Genomic DNA, 12,065 nt, shown 5'->3' on the forward strand with positions numbered 1-12,065 from the left:
GAGCTCTCTACCGGACTGGAGTGAGATCTCTACCGGACTGGAGTGAGATCTCTACCAGACTGGAGTGAGATCTATCCGGACTGGAGTGAGATCTCTCCGGATTGGAGTGAGATCTCTACCGGACTGGAGTAACATGTCTACCGGACTGGAGTGAGATCTCTACCGTTCTGGAGCAATAGATTCCGAGTTGCATTGACAATCACATGAAACATTACATCGAGTGGAAGAAAAATAATTACCGTAATTAGGATTGAAATAAAGAAGTGTCCCTATACGATCCACTTGATGATTACTTGTAGTGACGTAAGGAGACGCGTAAACATTGCATGGTGTTTAATCGACACACTCAAAACGGACATTGTATGGCACGCCTGAAACAGTGTTGCACTGTGCCTTACAGTAATGTGTATACTTTGTTACATAGTGTTCCTGCTTAAACAATACATGGTGATGCAATGTTAAGATTGTTACGAAGTGCGTGTTGTTTGACAAATTTCAGCGTTTCTTTTAACAAAAAAAATCGTAATTTTTCCGAATCATCTCCGCGAAATCTACGAAAGGTTACGTCTGAAAATTAGCAAGTAACGGGACTTAAATCGTTACAACATTTTGATTTGTCAGTTGTGTTGATTTAGTGTATATTTACTGAGTGTTAGTGTTACTGTAGCATTCAAGTATATAAACTCTCCCCGTCCTTTCCTAAAAAAAATGCTTTCCAAATACTGTAAGAGTAGATTGCGCCAAATGGATTATTGGTGCGGTCTTTGTGGAGTCTTAAATTGCGTGGAAGCTCCAGAGATGCTTCGTTGGGCTGTACCGAAGGGCAGTGGATTTGAGCGTGCAAGAGGGATGACGCGTGATGGACAGTTGTTGCAGTGTAGCCCAAGTCCCCCTGGACGTTGGCACGACTCGAGGTCGCGTTGACGATGTAAAGGACCACGAGGGTTGTTTGCTGTACATTATTGCTACCGTCTTAAAGCTAATCAACAGGTTGTTCCACCCACCCTCCCCCATCCCTTTCTCAGTGCCTCTGTTTCATTGAGTAACGAGCCACACACACACAGACACACAGACACATAGACAGACACACATACACAGACACACAGACAGACACACACAGACAGACACACACACAGACACGCACACACAGACACACACATACAGACACACACACGGACAGACACACAGACACACACGCAGACACACACACGCAGACACACACGCAGACACACACACAGACACACACACGCAGACACACACGCAGACACACACGCAGACACACACGCAGACACAGACACACAGACACACACAGACAGACACACACAGACACACACAGACATACACACACAGACACACAGATTTACATACAGACACACACACAGACACACAGACGACGCGCGCGTCTCCGGGAGTTGACAAGCAGCTCTCTCCGCGGAGTGAGAGCGGGGAAGCCCAGTCGAGAAACAACCACCACCACCACACGACAATGTGCTGCTCAGTCGTGTTTTGAATGAACGGATGTGATGCCACCTGGTGGAAAATCAATCAACTTGCCCTTGCATCGCTTTCTTTTAACTTTTATTTATTAGACAATCATTTCTTGCAAAGAGTAATAAACCCAACGTCAGATTCTGATGCATTACGCTCACGGGTTCGTTCTTTATTATTATGGTCGGTTCACTGCACGCGCGCGCGCGTGTGTGTGTCTGTCTTTGTGTATATTGTATATAAGCTCGCATTTCCATGAATGACAATTAGCGACATTTAGTGACACGACACGAGACTCTCGATCGGAAGAGTGCGAATTCAATTCCCGTTGGAGGCTTGGCTCAACCAATCGTGTGTCTAGTAAATCAAGTCACGCGAGTACGATGTTGTGAGTAGTCCGCACTGGTCCTCTGGGGGAACTCGCCCCCAGCATAGGGATGTGGAATGTCTGCCGCTGTTGATTAGCATGGCCCTACAGTTGAGTAGCATGGCCCTACACAGACTTTTTTGACTTGACTAGGATTCAAATACCGCGCTTAGCTGTCAGGTGAGAAAATCTCCCTTATCAAAGACTGCTGTGGAATGTTAATCTCCGAGGTAGACAAAATCCTCACCCCCCTCCCCACTGGCTGGGGTAAATAAATCTCCCCCCCTTTACTCGAAATCTCCCAACTCCACCACGGGGTTCACTGGAGCTGCCGACCCAATGAGAGCCTTTCTGTCAGAGGGCGCCTTTCTCCAAGACGCTTGGCCTGGCAATGTCCCGGCATGCGGACTCCCCAGCGCACGGCGCGCCTGCCTCGCGAGGCTTGGCAACGACCCGGAAGCCCCCTCATTGCACACCTGACGAGCAATGCTGTGACCCCGATATTACCCAACTGCCTGTCACAGAGTCGCCAGATAAACAATCTTATTATCGCACACATGTTGACATGTTACAAGATCACACATGTTGACATGTTACAAGATCACAGGGAGGGTGTAACGTTTATCCTCATTAGCCATGGTCAGTCCACTGCTGGATGAAAGCCGACCCAAGCCACCACCACCTCTCTTGTTCCTGCTGTGTAAGAATCCATTTAGAACCCGCACACAAACTGTTTTCATCGCTCCATCTCTCAATTGCTGACGTCCTCTTGGCTAAGTTCCATTCATTGGCCGTGATTATTCGTGCCCATCGAGTGAGATCTCTGTGCGGATCAATACCAGAACGTGAGCAACGATTGCAGTGTTGGCATGCAGTGTCATTTGAGTAGAAATGCGATCCGCTGGGAAACTAGCGTTATATCAATTACGATCGGACAGAATGTGGATTTTTTTGTGCCGTCAGAACAAAACACATGAAACTAATATGGTGTTTCCATATGAATAAACAACCCCAATAGTTATTCAAGTATAACCTGTAGAGATACATTACCGTTATTGCGCTGAGCCCGGGGGCACATTGCACAAGAGAAGTCGGCTGTCACGCTGCCCTCTCGACACGAGCGCACAGGAGTCGTGGTGGCCCACCGAGCGTGGTGTGCTGTCACGTCAAACTATCTCGCGCGCAAATGGCACAGATTAAAAAACACGAGCAGGCAACCGGCACCTCCGAGTAGCGCGGTTGGCTACGTACGGTGCGAAAGAAGTTCAACATACATACGTACAGGAGTCGATTTGTACAACGAATATTTTTAACCTTTGTGCGAATGTCACCTGAAATTATTGTGCTATATTTTAAGTGTGAATCATGGTCAAATATCCCCTTAACAAGGATGACTTGGGAAGGTCTTTAATCGAGGTCTGGGTGTCACTGTGTGTGTGTCCGGCCGAGTCCCTCGCAGTCGGAAGGTGGCGAGTTCTCATCTTGGTTGGTGGTTGACTCGGCCGATCATCGCTTCGGGGTCAATAAAATAACTACCACTTTTTTTGAAATTCAAAAGTGGTTGAACGGTACTGTGAATGGACGAGCCGCCGTCATAGGAATGTGGAATTGCAGCGACTGACTTGGCTGTGAATATGAAATGGACACCTAAGTGCGCCCATGGGCAAGAAATCACTTTGACGGCTTTTTTGTATCGCTTGCTCAAGAGGATGATTGCCTTTTACGAACACCGCCAAATGCATCGAGCTCACCACAACAGCTCAGACTGTCTGTCCGTGGCTGCTATGTTCACGTTGTGTTCACGCGGGACGTCGTTACAGCATATAGCTCTGGTTCCCACCTTTCTCTCGCTCGCTCTCTCTCGCAGGCCGGGTAGGACGCGCGTTTAGTGAAAGAGCTTTAAAGGGAAATTCCTTCCGGATTACCCGCGCCTTTGATTACATTCAGATGTGAAATGGGGAAATTATAGTGAACAGAGGGAATGCATGTACAGTGGTATTTGAGAAACGTTCATTGTTTTTGACGGGCGTTTGCGGAATAACTAGTCTTTAACATTCGGAGGAAAATGTATTTTCATCGGGACGTAATTTCATTCAATGAGAGTGGAGCCGCGGTAGTTCTATAAGTGAATGGGGAAGAGACGTTTCTACATGGTTACGACATCGGTACTGACTCAAGAAACATTAATTAATTGTCAAACAGCATAATTTTGTGAAATGATTCAATGCGCAATGTATTTACAAGCTCTATGTTATATATTTATGAGTATAAATTATCAAGTATATCCATTCTTCAACCAGCATTTTTAGTTCATTATCTCAGATAAAAAAAAATTCCAATTCGTTGCAGCAGAGAAAATTAGACACTGAAATTTTTTCATCTGAAGACTACACAGCAAATGTATATATTTGTATATGTGACTCTAATGCATCAAACACAACGCTGTCAGAGTGGTGAAATAGCTCGCGCATTGCACTCCCAATCCAGAGTTCCACGGTCCGAGTCCATCTCCTGGCGCCGCAGTTTAAACATTGGGACAGATGTTTCAAATCACATCGCCTCTGTCTACTCAGAGGTATACATGGGTGTGAGTACGCCCACTACTTCAAATACGTGGAAGAGTAGGGCAGCATACGCCATAGAGGGTCCCTCTAGACGACGCCTCTGCCCTGCTGCACGGCAAGGCCGCGTGCGGGCGCACCATTCGTGTGCAGGGGAGTTGTGGCGCAGGGGCGAGACCGGCAGTGCTACAAACAGGCCTCCCCTAGGTCGACTTAGTCTCAAATGAGTACGTAAACTGTTTCCGCCCGCTTTCGAACCGGGGACCTTTCGCGTGTGAGGCGAACGTGATAACCACTGCACTACGGAAACTGCTTGTCCACCCTGTTAAGTTACAACACACTTCACTGGTATAGACCTATGCCAACAGTGAAGAATTATGAATTAATCACCTTCATGAGGGCACATTTTACGTGCACTTTCAATAAAACACGAATTTCTTTGGTTATACAGAAAATGTTTCTGCCCGGTTTCAAACCGGGGACCTTTCGCGTGTAAAGCGAACGTGATAACCACTGCACTACGGAAACTGCTTGTCTTACTTGCTAAGTTGCAACACTCTTCCCTGGTATAGACCTATGCCAACAATGAAGAATGATGAAATCATCAAGTTCATGAAGGCACATTTTACGTGCAATTCAAATAAAGCACGATTTTTTAACGTAAAATGTTTCCGCCCGGTTTCGAAGATATACAAATAGCTACTAGGTAGATAAAGGTGGCTGGGCGTGGTGCTACCGATCCCTCTCACGAGGCGCGCGTGCCCCGATGGTCTTCACGGGGATGTGTGTCGTGCAGTGTCGACGGGCAAAGTCACTGACTGGCAGTGGCGTCTCGTGACATGCCCACTAGGTGGGGCTGTTGTGAGTGACCTGGAAAGATGGTGTTCTCGTGTTCTCGTTAAGAAGAACCTCCTCATGCTATTGGCTTTCCCGTGAAAGTAATATAACTTGTCTTATCTACCAACGGTAGGCATTTATAAACACTCAAATGCTCAAGTCGGTTGATCAAGACCCAGATTCTTGAAATTCAACTTCTCCTGTACATTTATTCTTTCAAGGTGGATATTTACGAGTGACTCCACAGAGTTCGTTGCAAATTCTTCGTTTGCTGCACACGCTGCCAGGGGAGCGTGTCGGCCGTGAGCTGCTGCTCGATCTGCACGGTGCAGCCTCGCGTTGTGACTTCGTCTCTCGTCGCAGCCACGGGCGCCTTCTCCACCGAATGTGTCTCAAGCGGCGTGGCGACAACGCGAGAAGCGAATCGCAACGAAGGGAGGAAATCTCTCACTTCACAGCCACCCCGAGGCACTAACTCAGACTGTGGTGTTGCAGAGGTTTCTAATGTGAACAACGTATAATGTTATCTTCATTAGGCAATTCACGTTTAAAAAATCATTATATAAAAAAAACAAAAACAATTTATAGAAAAGTATTTTAATAGAAAAATAATTTCTCATCTCCAGCTGCTTGATGGGGCGACGCGCCTGCGTCTTGGGTTTCCAATTCACTTTGTTCAGATCGATCATGTGCGTGGAAAGTAAACAATTGCGTGGGTAACTATAGACATAACGTAAAGCCCATTGTCAGTCCACTGCTGGATGAAGGCCTCCTCACACTTGACCAGACTTTAACACGCTGCTCTGTTGATGGTAGCCGTGGCTGGAAATCAAACTCAGATCGCCAAGTTCATAGCACAGTGCGCTGAGCCAATGTGAATGTACTGACAAAAGAAGATCCGGACCATCTTCATGTTACGATTCACGAAGTAACGAAATGCAACCTCATCTCAATTGGGGCAGACATTGATGAGAATCATGTGAAGAAGACGGGTTTAAAAAAAAACACATTTATACTCCAAGAGATTAAGTGAGCTGTTGAATTCTGCAGGGCCGAGTTGGGAAGGAAGAGAGATTGATACAGGTGTCGATGAAGCCATTTATAGACATTAAATGACATTCATAGACAATCAATGACATTCATAGCGAGAGTCGCGCAGGCAGAGGAGACCACCCTGGACCTGGAAAGGACGAGGCAATCACTGAGGACGCAGTGAATGCGGGATAAGAATTAAGCTACACGTGACAACATCCATTCAATAAATCACAGATGGCTATAATTGGGACGCTACTGAAAACAGTACATAAATCATCACAGCGCATTGACACTAAGTAGGCTGATCAGAGGAGCTTATATATTTTTTTAATACAATTTAAGTTACTCGGCTTACACGAATATAAACCTCACGGCAACTTTAATGAGAATGGGTTGAGGTTTGGCTGTGTCTCCAACTACTTCTGAGTGTAAACGAATCGTTGGTGGCAGGGCCTCTCTTTTGAGGCGTAACTGAGAGCGCGAGGAGTGATTCCGAGTCTCGCGGGACGCGAGGGGGTTAAGGGCAGCAGTCGCTGGGAACTTTTGGCGGTATCCCCAAAGTTGATGTTTCTAGGCGGGGCGACCTTCATGATTCTGTCTTGGTGTTCCTTTTTCTTACGTTTGATAACCGTGGGATTTCACGACGAAAGCCAGAGATATTCGCTGAAATCCTGGGCATGCCTCCAACTTACAGTGGACGGTGTCTTATTAATTCTCGGCTGGGTTTTTTTTCTGTAATAAAGATTGAAAGCAGAATGGGGGTGCACTCTGGATCGCCTAGCGTTAGAGAACAGCGTGTACGGTATGAGTACCACACTCTCTGGACGCGCGAAGGCGTGAATTGGCGTTTCTCTGCAGCCTGCCGCGTGTCGCCTGCTCGCATCCCTCGCCTCTGTGAGATTTTCCATCGCCGCCTTCATAACCACTCGAATCGCCCCCAAAGTCTTCACTCCTCCGCTGCTGCCGTCGTGACTGCGGCTCTCTCTCTCTCTGGACCCGGCACATTTCCGAATTCACCCAAACCGCGATGATCCCGAGCGCTCCTCCCGAGTTCTAGCGAAGGCTCCACGCCACAGAGACAAATATCACAATTCCCTGTTTTGACCAATTCACGCGACTTTACGCAAGTCGGGGGTGGGGGGGGGGGGCTCTTAGACATTGGTGAAGAAAGTAGATAGTGTAGAACCAGCTCGGTGGGTGTCTCGCGAGATCGGGGCTGGGCACACGCCGCGGCTTGCTGCGTGTGGATTCTGCTGCAGGGCTCGGCACGTCGCACATCGCGCACATCGCCGTGATGTATCAGTTCATGGCTGCGAGCGAAGGAGGAGACGCTTGCAACGTGCTTTGAACCCTTTTGCCAAGGGTTTTGAAACAGTTACTCCGAACATCAGAGGCCACCGATGCATTGGCCGCTTTCTTCCCTCCGCTACTGCTAATAAATGGCCCACAGGTGTCATGCCTCTGTGTGCTCCAGCCGCCTTCAAAGGCTGTGGCCGCCACGTGAAACACGCGCCACGAAAGGTGTCACGCGCACATAACAAAGACAAAGGTCCCCCGCATAGAGGCAGCGGACCGTTGGGGCAAGTGCTGTTAGCGAGCACCCATGAAGGCCGGCACTGTGGCACACGAGGGGGTGGGTGGCCAGCACCACGTCCGGCCGCCTTTGTCTCCCCAGTGGCGATGTTTTTTACACACCGCACCAGGTACTCATTTGAGGCTGAGTCGACCTAGGGGAAGCCCAGGACCGATTCAGATAATCGTCACTGGTGTTGGCCATGAGCAGGAATCGAACTCGGGTGGCCGTGTTCGTAGCGTCAACGCACGCACACCACGTGGTGTATGTGAGCACACACGTGGTGGTGTGTGGTGTGTGTGAGCACACACGTGGTGGTGTGTGGTGTGTGTGAGCACACACGTGGTGGTGTGTGGTGTGTGTGAGCACACACGTGGTGGTGCGTGTGAGCACACGTGGTGGTGTGTGTGTGAGCACACACGTGGTGGTGTGTGGTGTGTGTGAGTACACACGTGGTGGTGTGTGTGTGTGTGCTCACACGCATTGCGAAGAGCGCTTCCCACGTGTAAGATTACCTGCTCAGCAAACCGCGATTCTGTTAGAAACCCTCCACTTGAAATCAAAGGACATTCCGACTTATTTTACTTTATGGGTGGAGATTACACCCACCAGCAATGACCGGCGTGGGGAAGTTTGGTTAAAGCAATCCTCACGGACCGCATAGCGTAGTAATTTGACAAAGGGGATGTACATACTCGTACCTATCTAAAATATCAGTATTTTACAGTGCGCGTTGTTACGCATTTAGTGGCCCGGCGATGGGAATGTGGAAGGTCCAGCACTGGCTCAGGTCGGGCAACAGACGTGAGGGCAGGGAGACGTTTTGACTTCAGAGGAGAAGTCTTCACGGGTGGAGCGGTGGCGCAGTGGTGAGCGCATTCACGGTGAGCCCGAGCGACCTGGGTTCGACTCCCACAGAGTCACGGCTAACATCAGTGGCGGGTAATGTCTGAAGCGGCCCTCTGCCTCCTTTCCGTCCCTTCACAAACCTGAACTGACCAGCGTGGTGAAGTATGGTCAAACAATCCCCATGGCCGACACGACACAGAGAGGCCTTCATCCAGCAGTGGATTGACAAAGCGCTGTGCGTATAGCGGGGTGGGGGGGGTGTAACAGCTCGGTAGATCCGCGCAGACTGAACCACGTGGCCGTGCTGCCATCTCGTGGCCACACGGAGCCTCTCACACGGAAGGGACCTGAAACAAACCAAACAGCCCCCCCCCCCCCCCCCGTGGTCTCCCTGTGCGTCGTCTTGCGCGGGGCGGGAGGGACGGCGACGCGAACTGAAGCCCCCTCCCTCCCTCCCTCGTCGTGGCCAGCAGCAGACATTGCCATCGAGCTCCTGAGCGTCTTAAACTAAAACTGCTAATTATTTTGTTTATTTTATTTTACCAGGTAAGACCCGCTGCGCTACACAGCTCTTTACTCGGAAGCGACCTGGTCGCAAATGAGAGCTCAACGCAGAAGCGTATCGTCGTGTGAAGTTTATAGCAGCCAAATACCACGGGGAGAGAGACGCGCACATTCGGAATATTGAGCAGCAGGCGTCAGGGTCGTGGTCGAACCCACGACCTCCTGTAGACCAGGCGAGGTAGTTAACATCGGGTTGCCATTCTGTGAGAGAATAGACAATCCCTTCTTGACGCTTTGTTTACAAATATTGGTGCGGCTTATAATCCGGTGTTTAGTATTAATTGTACTGACACTGTGGGGCACGAGTGTGGAGTGCGTCTTACAATCCGGACGTCTTCCTCTCCGCAGCGTCCGGGGAGCAGCAGCGCCACCACGTGGTCACCCGCGGTGGCTGCACTCGGGACGGCGCCCGGGGGGGTCCCACACGGACCTCGTCCTCCTCGTCACTCGGCGTCTCATCGGCGTGCTCCATCACCATCACCACCACCATCACCACCACCATCACCACCACCACCATCACCACCACCATCACCACCACCATCACCACCAGCACCACCACCATCTCCACCATCACCACCACCATCACCACCACCATCACCATCATCACCATCACCACCACCATCACCACCACCATCACCACCACCATCACCACCACCACCACACGTGTGGTTGTGTTGACGTGTTGTTGTGTGGTTGTGTTGACGTGTTGTTGTGTTGTTGTGTTGACGTGTTGTTGTGTTGACTGAGTCGGGCTCTCTTCCTGCGAGCTGAATCACTGCGCTGTCCGCACTCACCCCGAGCGACACGTCGCCACGCTGCGGAGAGGCTCAAGAACGTGGCCCTCTGTGCTCGGGACCTTCAGACATCTGCAGGCAGCTCTCCCCTGTGGAGGACCGGGTTCCTACTCACCAGCCAGTTGGCCCCAAGGGGCCGTCCATAAATGACGTCACGCGATTTTTGACGATTTTTGACCCCCCCCCCCCCTCGTCACACGGCATCACAAAAAGTCCGGCCCCACCTCAAATATGACGTCACAAAGCTCTGCCCCCCCCCTCCCCAAAACCATATTTCCATTTTGAAAATAAAACACGCTTCAAATCGCTTTAAACTATTGTCATTGTAGTGCGTATTTAATGTGGCGCTACACTCTGATGCTGTAGGAGTGTTGTTTTAACAATTCTATATTTATTTAAAGTTGCGCATCTTGATGTGACGTCACATTTCTCAACCCCCCCCCCTAAGTGCGTGACGTCATTTATGGACGGCCCCCAACAATCCGATGCAACCGGCCCGCGATGGGGTTTCGGAGTTGCTTGAGGTGCATCCTTACACCTCAGCAGTACTGTTCTGTCCCCCGGCGACTATACCTCCCCCACCTTCACGAAACCCGCATTGACCAGCGTGGTGAAGTATGGTCAAATACCCCCCACTACCCGGACAGCGTGGGGAGGCCGTCACCCAGTGACGCGTTCACAACCAAGTCTGATCACGTGACTCAGGGCAGCGCAGCGAGAGACGTCTCACTGGGCGGAGCGTTCAGTGTGGGGGGGGGTGCCCCCTCGTGTGGGGGGGGGTACCCCGTTGTGTGTGTGGGGGGGGGGAGTACCCCCTCGTGTGTGGGGGGGGGGTTCTCCGGTTTCTTGCCGGGCTCTGGCATGAAGAGCAACTCACGAACTGCAGGGGCCTTCATCGAAACATCGCCACGAGACTCGCTGACGAGCGTCTGGTTAAAGGGCACGGAAGAGTGTATTTACATTCCGAGTGGCCAGTGTTGAGAACATTCATTCATGTGCCGCTAACAGAGTCATCGATGTGCCGCTAACAGAGTCATCGATGTGCCGCCAACAGAGTCATCGATGTGCCGCTAACAGAGTCATCGATGTGCCGCCAACAGAGTCATCGATGTGCCGCTAACAGAGTCATCGATGTGCCGCTAACAGAGTCATCGATGTGCCGCTAACAGAGTCATCGATGTGCCGCTAACAGAGTCATCGATGTGCCGCTAACAGAGTCATCGATGTGCCGCTAACAGAGTCATCGATGTGCCGCTAACAGAGTCATTGTTCCAAAGATGAGCGGAGGGGCTCACGTGCAGAGTTCGACTCGGCTCACATCAGCTACGAGTGATATCGCACTGACCAGCTTGGTGAAGTATGGTCAAACAAGCCCCCACGACCAATACAGACGTTGATTGGCACCGGGCGGTGCGCGCGTTGTTTCGAAGCGTTCCGTATTGAAGGTTGCCCTGTGCATACATTGGCACCTGCTTTACGAATGTGGGATTTCCGGGGCCGACAAGAATTGGCATTTAATCAAGAAAACTGCACCGAGTCTCAAGACCCCTTTTCAAGAGGGTCCTGCACTGTGATGTGACGGAGGGAAGTCAGCAGGCGCAGACAGGGTGGGCTCACGGGCCACGATCCGCCACCCACCTCGAGGCAGCCCAGCGAGCGGACTTGGGAGCCTCACAAATCTCTGTGTGACCCACCAACCCTCCTGGGTGGCTCCGTGTGAAGTGACGGGGCTGAAGTAAACACGCGGCCTGCGGCGGTAAACACGCGGCCCGCGGTGGCCGCGCCTCTGCCGGACCCCCCCCCCGCCCCCATCTATGGGCACGCGCGCGCCGGCCGGGGGAGAGGGCGCGCGCGTGCCACCCGTAAATCTGTCGCACGCTGTGTGTGTACACTGTGTGTGTACACGCTGTATGTGTGTGTGTCTACACAGTGTGTGTGTGTACACTGTGTGTGTACACTGTGAGTGTGTGTATACTGTGTGTGTACACTGTGTGTGT

At 50.8% G+C, this 12,065-nt stretch overlaps 2 non-coding genes across 2 annotated transcripts; both read right to left on the reverse strand.

Moving 5' to 3' along the window:
- Positions 1-4,653: 4,653 nt before the first annotated feature.
- On the reverse strand, positions 4,654-4,726 carry TRNAV-CAC (transfer RNA valine (anticodon CAC)). Its single transcript has one exon. It is a non-coding gene; the product is annotated as a tRNA-Val (tRNA).
- Positions 4,727-4,871: 145 nt separating this feature from the next.
- Positions 4,872-4,944, reverse strand: TRNAV-UAC (transfer RNA valine (anticodon UAC)). The gene has a single exon. It is a non-coding gene; the product is annotated as a tRNA-Val (tRNA).
- Between the last annotated feature and the right edge of the window lie 7,121 nt (positions 4,945-12,065).

The sequence above is a fragment of the Lethenteron reissneri genome, chromosome 26 (assembly GCF_015708825.2).
Source record: "Lethenteron reissneri isolate LAM-NWPU_2019-01 chromosome 26, ASM1570882v1, whole genome shotgun sequence".
Classification (NCBI taxonomy): Eukaryota; Metazoa; Chordata; class Hyperoartia; order Petromyzontiformes; family Petromyzontidae; genus Lethenteron; species Lethenteron reissneri.